The sequence below is a fragment of the Lissotriton vulgaris genome, chromosome 7, assembly GCF_964263255.1.
Source record: "Lissotriton vulgaris chromosome 7, aLisVul1.2, whole genome shotgun sequence".
In the NCBI taxonomy this organism is placed as follows: Eukaryota; Metazoa; Chordata; class Amphibia; order Caudata; family Salamandridae; genus Lissotriton; species Lissotriton vulgaris.
Window position 1 is genome coordinate 124,747,074 of NC_141695.1, and position 19,960 is coordinate 124,767,033.

A 19,960-nucleotide genomic window follows, 5' to 3' on the forward strand; every position below is an offset into this window, starting at 1 on the left:
TCAGTACATGAGCGTGGCACTTACTTATACCTCTTTTCTCTCTGTTTAAGCTTTGGCAAAGGGCACTGACCCACAGACGATGGAGATGAGTGGTGGCAATACATCCGGATCACGGATCACACACACGCAGACTGACACTGAAGAGGGCAGCCCCGTAGAGGGGGACAGAACCGTCCCTGAGGACTCACATGTGGAAACACCATCGTCCTCATCTTCAGACAGTGTTGGTGAGTCAGCACTTTTGTCACAGACAGGGAGTGGGCAATCAACACCTTCAGTCGGGGCACAGCACACAGGGCCCACACTGCCGCCAACTGCACCAAGTACTGCTCCTGCTCGCCAGAGTAGGGGGAGCAGAGTTGCCTTTGGTGCAGGCACTGCTGCCCCTGCCCCTGTGACACAAAGTGCACTTTGTGCTGAGGCTGTTCATCTGCTGCGACAGCTGTGTGTAGGGCAGACCAACAAGATCAATGCATTCCAAGACCACGATAGTTGGGGCAGGTGGTGGCATTCATGGAGGGGATGCATGGCGATGTTGCTGGTCTACACAGAACAGTTCAGTCATTGGCAAACACTGTGTCTTCTGCCATTGTACAGTTGCATAGACAGGGTGCTACTTCTGTTCCCCCATCTACACCACTTGATGTCTCGGGGGGGGAATTAATTTTCTGACCAGGACTCTTTTACAGGTTATTGCATTAGAAGCAGCAACAGGCAGCAAGGCAGGGCACGGAGGGCACAGACACCATCCCCTAGGACTGGAAAATCTGTCACCAAAGACAACGTGAGCTACACTGGAGTTGACACACAGGATCCTCAAGGGGTGTTGGGGAAATGGCTTCACATGCTACACAGGCATCCAACACAAAAGGTACTCCCAAGGCAAAGGCATCTCCCAAGTCCAGGGAAACTCCCAAGGACAAGGACACTACAAAGGAAGGGGCAACTCCCAAGAGCAGGGACACTACCAGAGACAGGGACACTCCCAGAGACCGAGACACTACAAAGGAAGGGGCAACTCCAAGAGCAGGGACACTCCCAGGGACAGGGACACTACAAAGGAAGGGGCAACTCCCAAGAGTAGGGACACTCCCAGGGACAGGGACACTACAAAGGAAGGGGCAACTCCCAAGAGAAGGGACACTCCGAAGGACAAGGACACTACGAAGGAAGGAGCAACTCACAAGAACCGGGACACTCCCAAGGACAAGGACACTACAAAGGCAAGGCTACCTCCCAAGAGCAGGGACACTCCCAAGGACAAGGACACTACAAAGGCAAGGCCGCCTCCAAAGAGCAGGGACATTCCCAAGGACAAGGACACTACAAAGGAAGGGGCAACTCCCAAGAGCAGGGACACTCCCAGGGACAGGGACACTACAAAGGAAGGGGCAACTCCCAAGAGCAGGGACACTCCCAGAGACAAGGACACTACAAAGGCAAGGCCACCTCCAAAGAGCAGGGACACTCCCAAGGACAAGGTCGCTTCTAGAGACAGGTACACTACAAAGGGCAAGTCTGCTCCCAGGGACAGGGCACCGGCCAGGGATCAGGGAAATTCCAGAGACAGGACACCTCCTATGGTCTAGGCACCTCCAAGGGACAAGGGTTCTCCCATAGACACTAGCTCCATCAAGGACAGGCATACATCACCCCTGGCTGCACTGAGGCTGATGTTGTTGAAGGAACGTAAAACAGATGTCTCCGCGGTGTCGTCCCCCCATACCTCTACTCCCATCCACGCCCGTCAGAAGCAGAGGAAGGAGTACCCTGTTATTGCATCCCCCATTACACATGATGTAGAGGCCAGAAGGCAGGCCCACAGCAAACGACAAGCAGGGTCCAGCACGTCCCCAGAGAGGAGACCCCCACCAGCAGATGCTCCACCTTTGGTGGGTGATATTTCATTTGAGTCCGCACCACTTACCAGTCCAGTCATGTCCAGGGTGCCCTCACATATCCCTAAGAAACGTAGACACACACCATTGACACCTGACCACCCCGATTTCACTCCAGTACAGCTATCCCCAGCTCCCAGAGCTACCCTGCCTCCTGGCCCATACAGCCCTGTGAATCATCATTTCAGTGGTCCCAGTGGCGCAGCTGCAGTGCACTCTCATGTGTCTGATAGTGGCACTGTGTCTGTTGTTTGCTGTCATGCATCATTTTGTGGCACTGTCTCAGTGTGCCATCTCCTGTTTCTGGTGCTGGCAGTGTGTCGTGGTCAATGGCTCATGTGTCAGTCACTACATCTGTGGCTGTGTCTCACACTCGTGTTTCTGGTGCTGCCATTGTGTCTGGGTCTATGGCTCATGTGTCAGTCACTAGAGCTGTGGCTGTGTCTCAAACTCCTGTTTCTGGTGCTGGCAGTGTGTCTGGGTCTATGGCTCATGTGTCAGTCACTAGAGCTGTGGCTGTGTCTCACACTCCTGTTTCTGGTGCTGGCAGTGTGTCTGGGTCTATGGCTCATGTGTCAGTCACTAGAGCTGTGGCTGTGTCTCACATTCCAGTTTCTGGTGCTGGCAGTGTGTCCGTGGGAAGTAGTTCAAGCAGTCCACCAGATTCTGTGATGTGAGGTGCAGTTCCCTTCACTCACATGCCATTTGACTTGGTGTGTCTATTGTAACCAGCCTTGCATTTTTGTTGTCCTTGGGGCGGGTCGCTTGAACCACGTACTTGTGTTGCTAGTAATGTACCTGTTCTGTGCTATGGACTGTTGATCTACTTAGCCCCTCTCATGTGCTGCCTCTGATGTACCTGCTCTGTTGGTCACAAAGCCCTGTTGCTGTTCTGATACTGCATTCTGCCCTCTCATGTGCTGTCTCTGGTGTACCTGCTCTGTTGGCCACAATGCCCTGTTGCTGTTCTAATACTGCATTCTGCCCTCTCATGTGCTGCCACTGATGTACCTGTTCTGTGCTATGGACTGTTGATGCACTTCGCCCCTCTCATGTGCTGCCAGTGATGTACCTGCTCTGTAGTACCCAGTGCCCATGCTCTTGCATACTCAGAGATTATACCCCTATTATGTTTAATAAAGCAAGTCAATCATGTGTAGTGGTTTGTTGTTGTCATTCCTGTTTGTGTACTTCAATTGAGGATTTATTTGTGCGATCTAATGTAGATTCTCAAACATGACACTCCCCCTTCCAACGTCACAGCCCTGGCAGGTACTCCCCTTCCGACAGCAAATGGTGTGTTACGTACCTGTGTCGTCGTCGATGATGGTCCATGACTTGCTGGTGGTAGAGCCCGAAGAGTATCGGAAATGCGTGTAGCGCTGGGTCCAAGAGGGCAAGCTGCTTGTGGTGGGTATCTCTGCAATGTGTAGTATCTTCGCTGTGGGGAATCCGCCGTGTTCAGGCAGGTTGTTTTTCCGCAGCGAATTTATGTGTGTTTTCCGCCATCGTGATTTGGAGGACAGTCGGAGATGTCATGCCGTACGGCGGTGTCTCTGGATTGGTTACGTCCGCCGCGGGGTCGGGTGTAGTTCAGCGGCGGTGCGTGCTCTTCCGTTGCACACGGACTTTTGACCTTGTTTACAATCCTAATATGGCGGACGGAGTGACCGCGGCTGGCGGACACAAAAAAGGCATTTTACACCTACTTCAGGCCGGCGGTCGCCCTTCCGTCCGCCATCCTAATCGACCCCTAAGTTTGCAAACTTCACAGTCTCTCTGCTTAATGCACAAGTACTTTAAACATGTGCAAGGATCTTCTCTGAGCCCCACCCTCTTCAACGTCTACATGAGCCCCCTCGCGGCCATCGTACGCAAACACAACCTCAGCATAATCTCCTACGCCGACGACACCCAGCTGATCCTCTCCCTGACCAACGACCCCGCCGCCGCCAGAGCCAACCTACACGAAGGGATGAAAGAGGTAGCCGAGTGGATGACGACCAGCCGCCTGAAGCTGAACTCGGACAAGACGGAGGTCCTCATCCTGGGCTCCTCACCCTCCGCCTGGGACGACTCCTGGTGGCCCCCCGCCCTGGGCACCGCACCCAAACCGACAGACCATGCACGCAACCTGGGCTTCATCCTGGACTCCTCCCTCTCCATGACCAGGCAAGTCAACGCTGTCTCCTCGTCGTGCTTCAACATCCTACGCATGCTACGGAAGATCTTCTGGTGGATCCCCACAGAGACCAGGAAGACCGTCACCCAGGCCCTCGTCACCAGCCGACTGGACTACGGCAACGCCCTCTACGCCGGCACCACCGCCAAGCTCCAGAAGAGACTCCAGCGGATCCAAAACGCCTCAGCCAGACTCATCCTCGACATCCCACGAACCAGCCACATCTCCGGACATCTGAGAGACCTCCACTGGCTCCCCGTCAGCAAGAGAGTCACCTTCCGCCTCCTCACCCACGCACACAAAGCCCTACACGACCAAGGCCCGAGCTACCTCAACAGCCGAGTCAACTTCTACGCTCCCAAACGCCACCTCCGATCAGCCAACCACGCCCTCGCCGCCGTCCCCCGCATCCGAAGAGCGACTACAGGAGGAAGGTCCTTCTCCTACCTGGCCGCCAAGACCTGGAACTCCCTCCCGACCGACCTGCGCCTGACCCAAGACCACCTCTCCTTCAGGAAGAAGCTGAAGACCTGGCTGTTCGAGCAGTAGCGGCACCCCCCCCCCCCCCCCCCCAGCGCCTTGAGACCCTACGGGTATGTAGCGCGCTTTACAAATTTCACTGATTGATTGATTGATTGATTATCTACTCTGGAACTATTCAGCACTGGGGGACAAAACGATGCAGCAGTATTGACTTAATTATGCAGCAAAAAAAGGCTGCAGCGTAATGCAATATATTTTCTTATACTTTATTAATTAGACATTTTAGACATGTTAAGTTTCTGCAAAGATTCAGCCTCATTAGTATCAGTATAACATACAAATGCAGAAGTCAGAAAGGTGATCAGTTGACCTTTACAAAGGGCTGTCCCTTTTGCAGCAAGTAAAATCACGTTTTTTAGTAACTTTTTATCCGTTTGAGCTACAAAAATGATTAGTTAAAACTGTAAGATCATGCAGTGCATGATGTATTATGTTGCCAATATGGCAGAGCCATAATTATATAGAAAACAATTGCAAACTAGGATATTTTGCCACTCATGTTTGAACTGCTCTTGAGGAAGAAGAGAGGAGATGTGCTAATGAGAGAAACTGCATGGCTTGGAGACAAATGTCTTGTGATTCCCTTTTTAAGCGTATTTGGGACATTGTGTGATTGGAAATATATCCCACTTTGTGAATGTATTTAAATGCCAATAACTCCTATTAAACCTTAAATAATCAAGTGTATCCATTGGTTGAATTAAATAACACAATAAGCTGCAACTGGTTGGTGAAATGCCAAACAAATACTAAAAATTGGGATGTTTGGCACATTCTAACCACACCTCTGGCTACGTCCACTGGTCCAATCCTTGGGTTATCCCTGCCCTTAGAGTCTCCACCCACAGTTCTCCTACTTTTTTCCCCCCACTTCGACCACTGATTAAAAACCACCTGACCTGTCCATGATGACGTTCATGTAGTCATAGACGCAAAGAGCGCGCAGGTGTCTCTGCCTCCGCGTCTGCATGCCGGGGTTATACAGTTAGTTTTACTTTAGGGTGCGGTCTCTTTTGCCTGGTTACACTCATCATGACATGCGCATTTGGGAGCGCGCATTAAAAACTGCGCGTGATTCTGAGGCAGGCGTTTTAGAGGCCAGAGACAGGACTGGGAAAGAGAGGCCAGCAGGTGAGTCTATTTAATTACATGCAATGCAAATGCAATCCAGTATAGCATTTATGCTGCCCAAGCCATGCTGGATCCAATGAGACTGGAACAGGCATCCGGTTGAGCCAAACAGCTTCATTGTTGTGGCTTGTCGTGTTTTGTTATGGTGGCTTTGTAACAGGTCAGCATGGCCCCACCTTCAGAGCATAATGAAAGGACTGCTTGGCAAAGAGGTGTTCAGTCATAAAGGGATGTGCATCACATCAATATATTCAATGTATGCAAAATTTCACACATATTAATGAATTCATAAAAAAGCTTGTGTATATGTTTTCATTTACGCCTTTATGTCTCTCTGCAGCCAGGAGCCCAGCTTAGGCCCTTGCGGTGGTGTCGTTTCACCTTTAAGGGACCCCAGTTCAGACTCCATACTGAGAATGAATGTGATGTATGAGATTTTCAGTTGCCCCTCAACGCATTTTGCTGAGGGAGGTGGGTTTGAGTCACACCACTATCTGCAGCTACGTCTATGTGATGAGTATCTATAGCTCTAACAAAGAACCACATGATGCCTCCTAGGTGCTTGGCCAGTGAGGAGCTTAGGTCCCGGTTATGAGGGAGTGCTAAGTGAGTGAGATAGCATCCCTCCTTTTTTAGCAGGTCAGTGTGTGAATAGAGATTTGCTATTTACCACCTCAGTTGTTTTTACAACAACTTATCTTAACCTGTTTCGCAGTTTGTGTGCTGATACTTGTAGCCTGCGTTCATAGGAGGAAAATGTAAACTACACAAGTAGCTTGTGTTCTTCATGTCTATTCAATATTGCATTCTGGTAGCTGCAGTCCTGCATTTGTAAAAAGAAAATCAAAATTACAGTGTGCATTGTTTCATATCATGCATGTACATTGAATATTGCATTCTGGTACATGGAGTCCTGCATTTGTAAAATGAAAATAACATGTACAGTTTTATGCTAACATTGACCTAGAATGCATTTTGATACTTGTAGTCCTTCATTTGTAAAATGAAAACCAGAAAAACATGTACTTGGTGTGAACTATATAATACACGCAGGAGGAATATTGAATTCTGGTACTTGTACTCCTGCATTTATAAGATGAAAATCAAAGCAAAATGTACAGTTTGTATTTTTGTAGCATATCTGTGCTTGATAGATTTCGCTCAGGTTCTTACAGAACCAGAATGAAACTAAAAATTACATGAATTTTTATATCATACCTTCTCATGGGATATTGCTTTATGGAACTTGAATTCCTGCGTTTATAAAATGAAAATCAAAACTGCATGTACAGTGCGCATTGTTGTATATAGGACTTCTGCAAGGGAGAGTGCATACTGGTACTTGCAGTCCTGTATTTATTTTTATAGTGGTGTTCTGTAATGGTATTTTAACACCTTGAACGCTATGGGGATTTTTTTCCTGTGCTTGATATTTATGAACCCCATTATACATGACGAGCTGGGCTCGTCATCAGCGTGCGAGGAGGCTACGCCATGACGAGCTCAGCTCGTCATGAGCGTGGAAGGGGTTAAAGTCAAGCATTTATAATGAGAATTCAAACCACAGCAGACGCTTGTATTGTGTCCTCCCACTTCTGTGTGAGGGAAGCTGTTTTCCTTCGTATGTTTAGCACGGGCAGTGTGCTGGTCATGATTGACTTGTATGTATTCTGTGCAGATTAGGTGCTGGGAGTTATGTGCCTCTCAGTAGTTTAACATACTAGGCACCCTGCATGCTAAATGCCCCAGATGAAAAAAAGGTGGCTTTGGGTTTGTGCGCACACACTTCCAGGCGAGCAAACCTTGTGACCGAAGATGCTTGGAGTGGGTGCTGCAAGAGGTGTACCCACATGTTAAGGGGTTCTCACACATGCAAAGGAAATCTGATGTGTGTACCACCATGGGATGCCAGCTGCTTCAGGGGCACACTGCTGCTGGAGGGGGATGGAAAGAAAGTTGGTGGCACCAGGAAAATCCACTTGATAACTGGCATCATGTCAGCAGTACCCTGTAGACCCAAGTATGTGGGCATGCATACAGAGACTAGGTGTAGTGAGTCGTAGCTAATGAGGAGGCCAAAACACTGCGTCAAAAACATTTATTGTCTTCATTTTTCTCACCACTGGTTGATGAAATTGTGATTCGCTTTGAAAAACAGACTGTAAAATGACTCCTGACCAGCGTGTGATGCTTTCACCCCATCGTGACATTTTAGCCTCAGCACTTTGCATGAAAATCTAGACCCATTCCCAAAACTGGAAAAACAAGACTACAGAAAGCAAAGTAATGTCTGGGAAACAAGAGTATCGCCTTTGTCATGGCATGTGGTCTTCTGGCAGGACTGCAACCCTGCAGCAACCGCAAGAACCCAGCCCAGGAGAGACCATGGAACAAAGATGATGTGTTTAATTATTCTCTGGCTCAAGAGCATTGTGATGGAATCATCCAATATACCTATGAACTGGCTCAGTTGTACATGGATGACATTATCAATTATTGGAATTGCTTCATTCGTTGCAGACATGGTGAAGTTATCAGGGCAGATTAGGAGAGAAAATGTGTTGAAAAATGCTTTGGTTTGGCCTTTCCATCTCCAAACATTTCTTGGGAGGACAACCCCTCCAATCTCCCCCTAGTAGTAGTTGCTCACTGTGCTTGCTCGCTACACACCATTTGGGAGCTGGTCTCACTTTTACTTTGTTCTCTCTGATTCACTACTTGTCTACTTTTGGTGCTCTCTGAAAGAATGAATGTCCACGGGTACATATGACTGGATGGGTAACCTGATGTTCTTTAAGGGCATCATCTACTATTTACTTTTCTTTGAAAGTTGATACAATTGAATATGTAATGAAAAATGTGCTGTAAAATTCACCATTTTGGTCTGTTTTTTTCCAAAATTTTCTTGGGGGAGAACCCCCCAAATCCCGCCTACTAGTGGTGGGGCACGTTCCCTGTCCTCGCTTGCTACGTGCCGGACGGGGGCTGGTTTGTCAAAATTTGCCAGGGCTGCTTTCAGTTCCCAGTCCGGCCCTGATCCGATGCCACAAAGCTGTCAGCTGTTATTAATGTAACGGTCAAAAAGGACTTCACAAATCAAACCTGTCATGTTAGAAAACTCATTGAAAAGTTACAACGCTTCCCAACCATTTCAAATGGCCGCCCATGTTGTGAATACAACATGCAGTCCTTCTTCATTGTCCTTAAATAAACTGTCAATCACATCTCTTGCTGTTTGATTTTACATGCTGTTGTTAAGTCAATGACCAAGCGCAATCTACAGTCAGCCTGCTCGCAACTCAGACAGACCTCGCACAACCTTAATCAGAAATCCTGTGCAATCAATAAAGACAGGCTGGCTGAGCTTTGCACGCAGTATCGAACAATACGTGTTGGCTGCCCCCACAACCGCACAATACTTGTGAGCCAAAAACACATTCTGACTTTGAGCTACATAAAACTCAGAACGAGATGAGCCGAAAACCGATGCCCGTAATTTGAGTCCCAGATGGTACGCCTAATTCAAATGATCTATTTTGAAATACCGACACTGGCACCTTACCTGAAAAACAATCTGGGATCATTCCTTAGCTACGAATAACCCTTTATATTAATTAAAAGAAACACCAACTTTCAACATTCGGCAGGTTAAATCCAAAAAGGCTCAACTGAAATGTATCTAAATATGAAGCATTCAGCATACAACTGCACCCAGAGCTGCTAAGTACTTAACTATCAATGCAGCTTTAAACAAGCTTTGAAAATGCAATAGGTCTCGCCTTTGATTAAGTTAAAGCCATTTGCTTTGCTAATGGTATTGTATAGCAAAGCAAATGGTGTTAACTTAATAAAAGGCGAGACCTATTGCATTTTTAATGCTTGTTAAAGGATGTTGTGTTACCTTTTTTTTACAGGCAGCATATTGCTCTTGTGTAGTGAGTAAGTCGCATCCAATTGTTTATAACTGGCACAATTGAATTGCAGCTGAAGGTAGTGCGTGTGTCTCTGAATTCCTGTAAGGAGCAAAAAGGTGTTCAGAAATTGTGGCTGTTTAATTTTCAGCGCCGCTGCAAGGTACACAGAGCAATGTTCCGTTATGTCAGTTGCCGTTTTGATTCTATGCAAATGTGTGGGATCAGTGGTTCTGAGTACTCTAGAGGAATTTTAGTGTATATGTTTAATACTCACCCTAATTAATTTAGGCTCTGACATTTCAGGGACCTCCTCCCCTAATTTTTTCATCCCACTTATAGCTCTCGGTGTAGGTGTGTAGCAGACAGACTGCAGAGGAAAGTAATGTGACTGGAAGAAAGGTCAGTCACGACCTAAAAACCAGGGGTTAAGCCCTGAAAACCAGGGGTCTTGTTGAAGTACAAAGGGGACATTTGATTTGCTTCCCCAGAATGTCCCTCTAAGGCACAATTACCACACCTGCAGGAAGGGAGTCTGCTTTTCCTCACTTTGAAATCCGTCGCTACCCATGTGGACGATCCACTCTGAAAGGGAGGAGGTGCGCCCTTCTCAAAAAAAGGTGGCCATTGAAAAGAGAAGCCTGTCTTATTGGACACAGACTAAAGAACAGAATGAGGCACGATTGGCAGTCATTTGCCTACTTTTTTGCTCAGATTAGTATTATTATTATTATAGGGGATTTATAGAGCGCATGGCTGCCCTCAGGCTTCCAAGCGCTGTACTTAGTAACTGATCATACACTGGTAACTTAAAGATGTTGCTTGAATATCCAGGTTTTGATTTGCTTTCGAAATTGCAGTTCATTATCCAATTTCCTGCACTCTAGTGGAATAGATTATCAGAGTTTGGAGGCCAGATGTGAGAATGCCCTTCCGCCCCATCTTTCTCTCTTGACCTTTGTTTGTGTTATGTTATGTTATGTTATTTTGTGTCTTTTATAGTGCTCGGCTACTCAGAAGAGTGTCCCGGCGCTTTATTGACAGCCTAGAAAGACAAACACAACACAACAGATTAAAAGAAAGCAGGGTCAACAGAACACGACAAAAAAACTAGGTGTTAGGTGGTTAGCTGTACTGGATCGTAACTGCCTATATGGGGTGTATGGAGAAATCAGCTTCCTGATTTTCTCTGGCCCTTTGTTATGACGTGCTCTCTGTGTAATGATTAGAGCTTAAAATTTCATTCTAGCAGCACCCGGAAGCCAGTGAAGGTTTGCTAAGTGTTTTTTTTTACCGATTCCCGTGCTAAGATGTCACAGAGTATCCTGGCAGCTGTGCTTTGCACAATCTGCAACTCACACATGACATATTTAAATCCTCCCAAGAATAGCGAGTTTCCATAGTTTAGTTGGGAGGTAACCATGGAGTGGACCACTGTCTTTATTGGCACCCTGTCTAGAATTTTTCTTATGCTTCTTAAAAGCCCGAAACAGGTTGCAGCTACTTTCTTGGCTTGAGTCCCCATAGACAGATCGGATTCAAGCCAGAAGCCAGGGCTTTTGATTATATCTGTGTGTAAAGGTGCGTTGCATAAACATTCTGGCCAGGCTAAAATGGGGGTGGGAGCTAGTTTATTTCCAAGAAATAAAAACTTTTTTTTTTCCCCATTCAGCTTCAGGCAGCTGTTTGTCATCAAGTCCTTACATTTTATTGGGCAGGAAGACAACTTCTCCCCATCTCTGCTGTTTTTTGGGTCTAGTAATATCACCAATTGGGTAACGTTAGCGTATGAGGTCATTGATATGTTGAATTCTTGTACAATTTCTGCCAGGGTTTCCATATATATATATTAAAAAGGGTAGGGCTCTAGGCCGATCCCTGTGGGACATCGCACTCTAGCCTCATGGATTCCGAGAAGGTAGAATTTTACTGTACTTGGAAGGTTCTTTTGTTCAAGAAGGATAACAGCCACTTGAGTGCATCACCCTGTATTACAATGTTAGCTAGCCTTCTGCCAAGTATTTGATGGTCTTCCATGTCAAAGGCGGCACTCAGGTCCAACAGGAGGAGCACCGCAGATTTTCCCTGGTCTAGTGATTGTCTCAACTCTTTCACAACTACTAGTAGTACGGATTCTTTGCTATATTTTGCTCGAAAACCGATCTAAATCGAATGGAAACATTGATGGTTCTCAAGGAACTCGGCCTGATTTCTATTTACATGCTTTTCTAGCAGCTTTCCTGCATTTGGTAGTTAGGATATCTGTCTATAGTTCCCCGACTGTGCTATATATGTGTTTGCTTTCTTTAATAGGGGCCTTATCACTGCATGCTTCCAGGCCTGAGGGACTTCACCTAGCTCTAGGGATTGATTCAATATCTTTAATATCCTTGGTGCTATAATGGGTGCAACTGCCCTAGGTTTTTGTGGAGGGGCAGGGTCAGGAGGAGAGCCGACTTCACCTTTTCCATCAGTGATGTTAACTCATTTTGTTTATTAGGTGGAAAGTGTGTCAGCACTTGCTGTGGGTGTACTGATTCTACATCTTCCTTTCTTTCTGGAGTAGTGTCACTCATGTTTTTAAATATCAAGGGAGAATTTTTAAAGAGATAGCTTGGAAACTGGGGCCTGCCTTAGATGCACAATACTTCTCGCAGTAAGAAATCAGACAAGGAAGTGGCCCCAGGATGTAATGGCCTTTGTAGCGCAAGCACAACGCATGTAATCATCAGCTTGCGATGTGGTCAATCTGGCGCTGTGCAACTATTTACCATTTGCACAACGCAACGCGACGCAGCGCCACTGATTTTCACACTACATGAATGTTACTAAATCTGTGCCTCAGTATGTTCCGGTCATTTAAGTACATAAATGAGTGGATTCTTTGAGTCTTTGAATGATATAGATATGTTTTATTCATTTGCTTGTTTCTTTATCCGTATAGCACTCCATGCTGCAAGTGAGAGATCCAATCCCGGTGGGCAGGACCAAAAGCAGACAAGGTGGCCACAGGGAGGGACTAAGAAGCCTACTTTACAATCAGAAGCCAGCGTTTTGCATGGAAGATGAGGCTACCCAATTAAAAAGATGGGCGGGGCTTCAACTCCGCCTCCGAGAGTTTCGGAATCTGTATTGATTCCAAGAAGCTCTTGAATGCCAAGAGCAACGCATGCGCGCTGCTATCGCCAGCCGAGACCTAAAAAGTAAGATGAAGATTGGGTGTTCCACTGTTATATAATGTTGGAACTTTGTTGTGCTACATGTTCTTTAAAGGGCTGCTGTTTGTGGTGGCATTAAATGGGACTGCAATATTTTTACCCTCTGTCTTGCCATAAAATGTAAACCTCCCCCCCTAATCTTACTGACCAAGCTACGCCCCTACAGGGGACATCCTACCCACTTCTCTGCCCTGTCGAAACCCCCACTGACAAGTAAGATGAGACAGGTTGTGTCAGAAGACAATAGAATGAGTCTGAGGGCAGATGAACATTGCTTCAGGAGATAATAACGAGGCTAGAAAACAGAATACACTGAATTAAAAGCAGTTAAACAAATAATGGCCACTAATAATAAATATGTCACTAGATGGCAGCAACTAGCAACTATTTGCCAGCTAAAAAACAACTAACGAAATTGTATGAAAAGGGTCACGAAATGACAAACGGGAAAAGACAATGGGTTGGATGTATGAAATATCACAAATAGCTATTTACTGATTCAAAGTTCCTGCAAATCGCAATGAGGAAATCGCTATTGCTAATGTATGAAACACTTTTGAGTTTCATTAGCAATTCCTAGTGGATTGTGGATAGACCTCTCATGCATAATAATGATGGAGGTCGCTATTTGCGACACCCTATGATTCGCATCCAAAACAGGGATGTTGGCCTAGTGGAGCCAACAGTCCCCTATCTTTGTGATTGCTCATGATTAAAGCAACCTTTTTTTTAAAAAAAAATGCAGCCTGTTTTCAATAAAGGAAAACTGCAAGCATATAAAAACAAAGAAAATTTACTTTGAAGTTTCATTTTCTAACATTCTCAAAGGAAACACCTGCCCATCTGCAAATTCGCTACCACCTTTTTAGTGGTAAAGTATTACTTTATTTGTGAGCTTAATTCAGTAATAAAACAGTAATGAATATCATTGCAACTAGTTATTTTAAATGGACACACAGGACACGCCCCTTCCAAATACCAAATAGCACATGCCAGTTACCGAATCGCATTCTGCAGTTTGTACATGTGAAAATGCATTTTTCTGGTCGTAAGTGGCCTGATTCTGTGAATTGGGACGTTTGTGACCGGAAAAATGCTTTGTACATCTGACCCATTAAGCGGGAATGCAATTGCACTGCACACAGCGTAGGGGTTCAAATAGACCCAAACTTTGGGGGACGGCTAAAAGTACAAACAATAGGGGGAGAGTGAATCATATTCAGAACCTGCCTTAAAGGAAAACAGGATGCATTTAAGGAGTAAAAATGAAAATATTCCTTTTAATTTTTTAAGAGCAGGCAGTGGTCCCTGGGACCACTGCCTGCTCTCAAAACATTTTGGCACCCACATACACAGAGGGGTCCCTCCCGTTCCCAAATTGATTACCATGTCCTTCACGGAGTCTGTAAAATATGAATTCTGGTCACAATACATTCATACAAGACCCTGTGACTCGCTGTTAGGAAGGGCTGCCTTTGAAAAGCCCCTTCCTAATAATGACTCACAATCTCTATTTTGCAAGTTGGTAATAGATTATGACTCACAAAATAGGATTAGTGTATAGGAAAAGACTCTTTAGCAGTTGCAAATGTCCCGATTCTCCGTTTGCGACCACTAAAACAGGAGGTACATCTTGCCCTTAGTTATTTGAATATAAATTGTTCTGTTCATAGCATAATTCTGAGCATACAGAATATTTATGTTAGAATACAAGCTTATTAGTAGTGACATCTTGCTTGTTGTCAAATAGAAGGATGTCTCATGCCCAGGCACTGTAACTCACAAACTGTTAAGTCAAGTCAAGTCAGATAATTTATATAGCGCGCTACATACCCAGAGGGTCTCAAGGCGCTTGAAGAAGGGTGGGGAATTACTGGTCGAAAATCCATGTTTTAAGTTGCTTTCTGAATGCTAGGTGGTTCTGAGTGAGGCGAAGGTGAGTGGGAAGTGAGTTCCAGGTTTTAGCTGCCAGGTGGGAGAAGGATCTTCCTCCCATGGTGGTTTTGTTGATGCGAGGTACAGCAGCAAGGGCTTGGTTGGAGGAGCGTAGCTGGCAGGAGGGGGTGTAGAAGGAAAGTTGTGTGTTGAGGCATTCGGGTCCAAGTTCGTAAAGTGCTTTGTGAGCGTGGGTTAGGAGGCGGAATGTTATCCTCTTATTAACGGGGAGCCAGTGGAGGTTTTTCAGGTGACTAGAAATGTGGTCTTTACGCGGGATGTCTAGTATGAGTCTGGCTGATGCGTTCTGGATGCGTTGGAGTTTTTTCTGAAGTTTTGCGGTGGTACCGGCGTAAAGGGTGTTTCGGTAGTCCAGGCGGCTCGTGATCAGTGCGTGGGTGACCGTTTTTCTAGTTTCGGTGGGAAGCCAGCGAAATGTTTTTTTGAGCATGCGAAGAATGTTGAAGCAAGATGATGAAACGGCGTTGACTTGTCTGTTCATCGAGAGTGAGGAGTCCAGGATGACTCCCAGGTTCCGTGCGTGGTCCGTCGGGATGGGTGCTTTTCCAAGGGCCTCTGGCCACCAAAAGTCATCCCAGGCGGAGGGGGAGGTACCTAAGATAAGGACTTCTGTTTTGTCTGAGTTCAGTTTCAGACGGCTGTGCTTCATCCACTCGGCTACTTCTTTCATTCCTTCATGTAGGTTGGTTTTGGCTGTGTTCGGGTCTTTGGTGAGTGAGAGGATCAGTTGAGTGTCATCAGCGTAAGAGATGATGTTGAGGTTGTGTTGGCGTGCGATGGCCGCGAGGGGGCTCATGTATACGTTGAAGAGGGTGGGGCTGAGTGAAGATCCTTGTGGCACACCGCATATGACTTCAGTGGCCTCTGATTTGAATGGTGGAAGGCGGACTCTCTGAGTTCTTACGGTAAGGAACGAGGTGATCCATTCCAGTGCTTTTCCTTGGATTCCGATGTTTCTGAGGCGTTGTAACAGGGTGCTGTGACAGACTGTGTCGAAGGCTGCGGAGAGGTCAAGGAGGATGAGGGCGACTGTGTCTCCATTATCCAGTAGAGTTCGAATGTCGTCGGTAGCTGCGATGAGTGCGGTCTCAGTGCTGTGTTTTGCTCGGAATATTTAGTGTTACCTCATGGTAATCCTGATTTCCAGCAAGTATTGATCGGTTTGATACACTTGGCTAGTGCCATAGGCTGAAATGCAACTCTTGTTTGGAAAAATTTTGGTTTTAACAACGCATTTAGCACCAAAACCAAAGAAAAAGTGTGATCGTCGAGTGTGCCTCTATCCACACAAATTTGAGTTAACTAGGGGATCAATGGATATGAGAAACTGGGTTCTTGTTGCAGTACCCCCCACACTTTTTGCGGGTTTCTGATGCAACTTTTACTGTCACGCACAAGGTCCCTGTTGACTATGTTCCCACTACCAGTGTTCTTTCCCCAAAATTGTACCACAATTGCCACAACTTCAGCCACCCCTGTAAGTTGCAAGTAAATGATACCCATAGTACCTAGGGCTTGGGAACTGAAGAGGATCCACTGGAGCTGCAGTACAAATAAGGTAAACCTAGATACCCCTCACCAAGACTATGCAAAATGCCATTGCTGACAGTGTAAGTTGGTGCAGAGAAAACCAAAGAGTCGACATGGCACACTGCCCTGTGTGCCATGCCGTCAAATACTGCTTGAGGTTTAGGTACATCACTCTTACTGCAGGCCTTACAACCCTAAGGCAGGGTTCACTATACCCCATGTGTGGACATACCTGAATGATATTATAAGGGGAAACATCCGTTACAACGCGGATGTTTCATTACGGTGCTGTTACGACGCGTCCGTAACAACGCAAGTCGTTACCACGACTTGCGCTGGAGGGCGCTAGAAGATTAAAAATAGTACATTTACTATTCCACCACCTTCCCTAGTGTCCACGGGGACTGGTGTTAGAATAGTAAATTATACTATTCGATATCCGCGCCCCCAACGCAAGTCGTGGTAACGACTTGCGTTGTAAGGGACGCCTTGTAACAGCACGCGTTGTGACGGTACGCGTTGTACCGTCACCCATCCGTGATAAGTGCACAGGGAAGCCATAAAGAGTGCATGGGCTGGATACTAGTCATTACAAGTTTCCTAGATCCATGATGACTTCAGTATATCCCAATACGTTTGGTACCAAAACTCTCATCTTAATAAATCCTTATTAATGCCAGAGTTGGATTTTTTTAATAAATGCACACAGGAGACCCTTTAGAGGTTCCCCATAAAATGTACCCAGCATTAATGTGATCTCTGAAAAGTCATAGCCAGCCAGGCTGCAATCGCCAAACATGTTTCTAACCTCATGGGGTGAGAGCTAGCACTGTCAGTGGTCAGAAACAAAAAGCCTTCTCTGTGCAGAGGTGCTCTGCACCTCCTACAGGCCAGAATGGCCTTGCAGAGTGGGATTTATCAAAGGGGGTGCCACCTTTGAAGTGCAACCCAAGCAGCTCCATACAATGGAGGATTCAAACCCCCCTTTCGTGCCCCACTTTTGGCAGGAGAAAAGGAGGAAAAATTTGTTACAAGACAAGTTATGCCCACAGTAAGCAAGCACTACCCCTAAGGTGGAACCGGCAATGTAGACACAATTATTCATTGTTCCCCGTCTTGAGATGGTAGAATATTAACCTATCCTGGCTAGGGTAGTGTCCTTCCCTACATGAAGTGGTCACTTAGAGGGTGTAGATACCCTTAAGGTAGGGAACACATTGACTACTACCTGACACTCCTGGTAACACCCCTAAAAGTAGTATTTAGGTGGCATCTTGATACCTTAAACCCTAGATTTGATGGACAAGAAGAAGACATGGACAAAGAAAAGCTGCTGACCGAGAGCTGAAGCATTCTGCATAGGAATTGGCACCAAACCCTGCCTGCTGTCTCAAGGACTCGGCATTCATGATTGTGCAGTCTCAATCTGAACCTGTCTGGACTTCATGAACTCCAGATCCCTTCCAGCATTCCACAAATCATCAAGAACTTCCCTCGGAGTCAATGTGTCCCTCCGCTGAACACCGCAGGCATCAGACCCACTGAGTTTGGTTTATCAACTTGCTGCTCCCCAGCGACCCCGAAGCAGCTCGCAAACCAAAAGTGGTAAGTCCACTTTGAATGGCAAGCTCTGTCTCAGTCCCAAGTTTGGAGACCCCAGGACTTACTGGAGTTGCACCACACTATTACCTGCAGAACAGAACCCCCTTCAACAAATAACATGACGAAGAGTCCATTCCAGACTCCAACTACTCACAAATGGAAGCAGTGTTTTCACAATTTCTATGGCAATATGGAAAAATCCGGAGATCATTAGCTCGACTTTCTGCACCATTGGAGGGAGGAGGGTTATCTGCACCTAATTTAAGGTTATATCACTGGGTCTGTTTAATGCTGCATATGAATTATTTACTGAAATATGATGTTCTAGAGATGCCGCCTGGATCTTACAGAATCCCCACAATATATGAATTATTAATTGGAGAAAGGGCTATGGGGCTCTTAACAAGAGAAATCAATGTCTTGTATTTTAAAAGGAGCAATAGCAAAGTGATGTTAAGTGCGTGGGGTACATGAAAGGCGATACTGAAATTTCTCAAGATCCCTAAGATCAATGGTACGGTAGATCTTTGGAGCTCAAGCCCTTTCTCTCATCTAGGACAGAACAGAAATAGCGGCACATGGAAGAGGTTGGGCATTAGATGTCTGGGGGATGTCATGTGTAAGTATGAACTATTAGGGTTTGATGTATTGCAACAAAAATATGGTATCCCTACGAACAACTGGCTTTTATATAAACAATTAGAACAAACAGTGAAGTCACTTAGACCTAGGGTTTCTATTCAGGAGTTAAACCCGATCATGAAGTACATAATGAATGGTGGCAAGAAGATTAAAATAGGGTATAGCTATCTTCTACAGGGCTTGGGAGATGATATTGGACAAATAGAAACTGCCTGGGCTCAAAGAATTGGGGATCCAGATATAGATGTAGATTATGCTCTTGCATTGAATAGAAAAGTACTAAGAGCAACTAATTTAACAGCGCAGCATTACAAGATGGTGTTTAACCTTTACTATACTCCCGCTAAGCTGTTTCAATGGGGTAAAAGAGATACTGATAGGTGTCCAAGGTGTAATTAAGGCCCGACGGATCTATTGCATATGTTTTATTCTTGTCAGAATCTTACGCCAGTTTTAACAGAAATGGAAAAGTTTTTATCGGGGCTGCTAGAGCATCAAATTTCTCTATCCCCTACTACTGTTTTGATCGGCAGGGATGAAAACCTTATAATTGAACAAGAAGCTGAAGCTTTTATCTTTCTGTCTGTGGCTGTTTTTAGAATCTTAATTGCAGCGGCCTGGAAAGATCCGATAGCTCCCACTTTTCAGATGTGGTTAACGAGATTGCTGGGGACTCATAATATTGAGGAATGCCTATATAGCTTTAAAGGTAAAAGGAGAAAAGATTATGGTAAAAAGATATGGGCTCCTCTTAGTAATTGGAGAAAAATGAGATGAATACTCTGAATAGTCCTTGTGCCGATCAGGATTGGATTGATTCTCCCTCACCGTTTTGGAATGTAACTTTTTTCCTATGAGGCAAGTCTTGTGACATGTTTTGGTTGACTCTTAAGATCTGGAAGATGTATACGATTTATATGTACATATTATTTGTAATGTCTGATTTTACCTTTTTCTTATCCAGCTGATATCTGTAAATATGTTTTTTATATTCTGATCCATCTCAATAAAAAAAAAAAATTAAAAAAGTCAATGTGTCCCTCCGCTGAACACCGCAGGCATCAGACCCACTGAGTTTGGTTTATCAACTTGCTGCTCCCCAGCAACCCCGAAGCAGCTCGCAAACGAAAAGTCGTAAGTCCACTTTGAATGGCAAGCTCTGTCTCAGTCCCAAGTTTGGAGACCCCAGGACTTACTGGAGTTGCACCACACTATTACCTGCAGAACAGAACCCCCTTCAACAAATAACATGACGAAGAGTCCATTCCAGACTCCAACTACTCCGGAAGCAAGCACCTATCAAGGGTCATCAAGACCCTTGAGACCCATCGCATGAGTGGCCCAGCT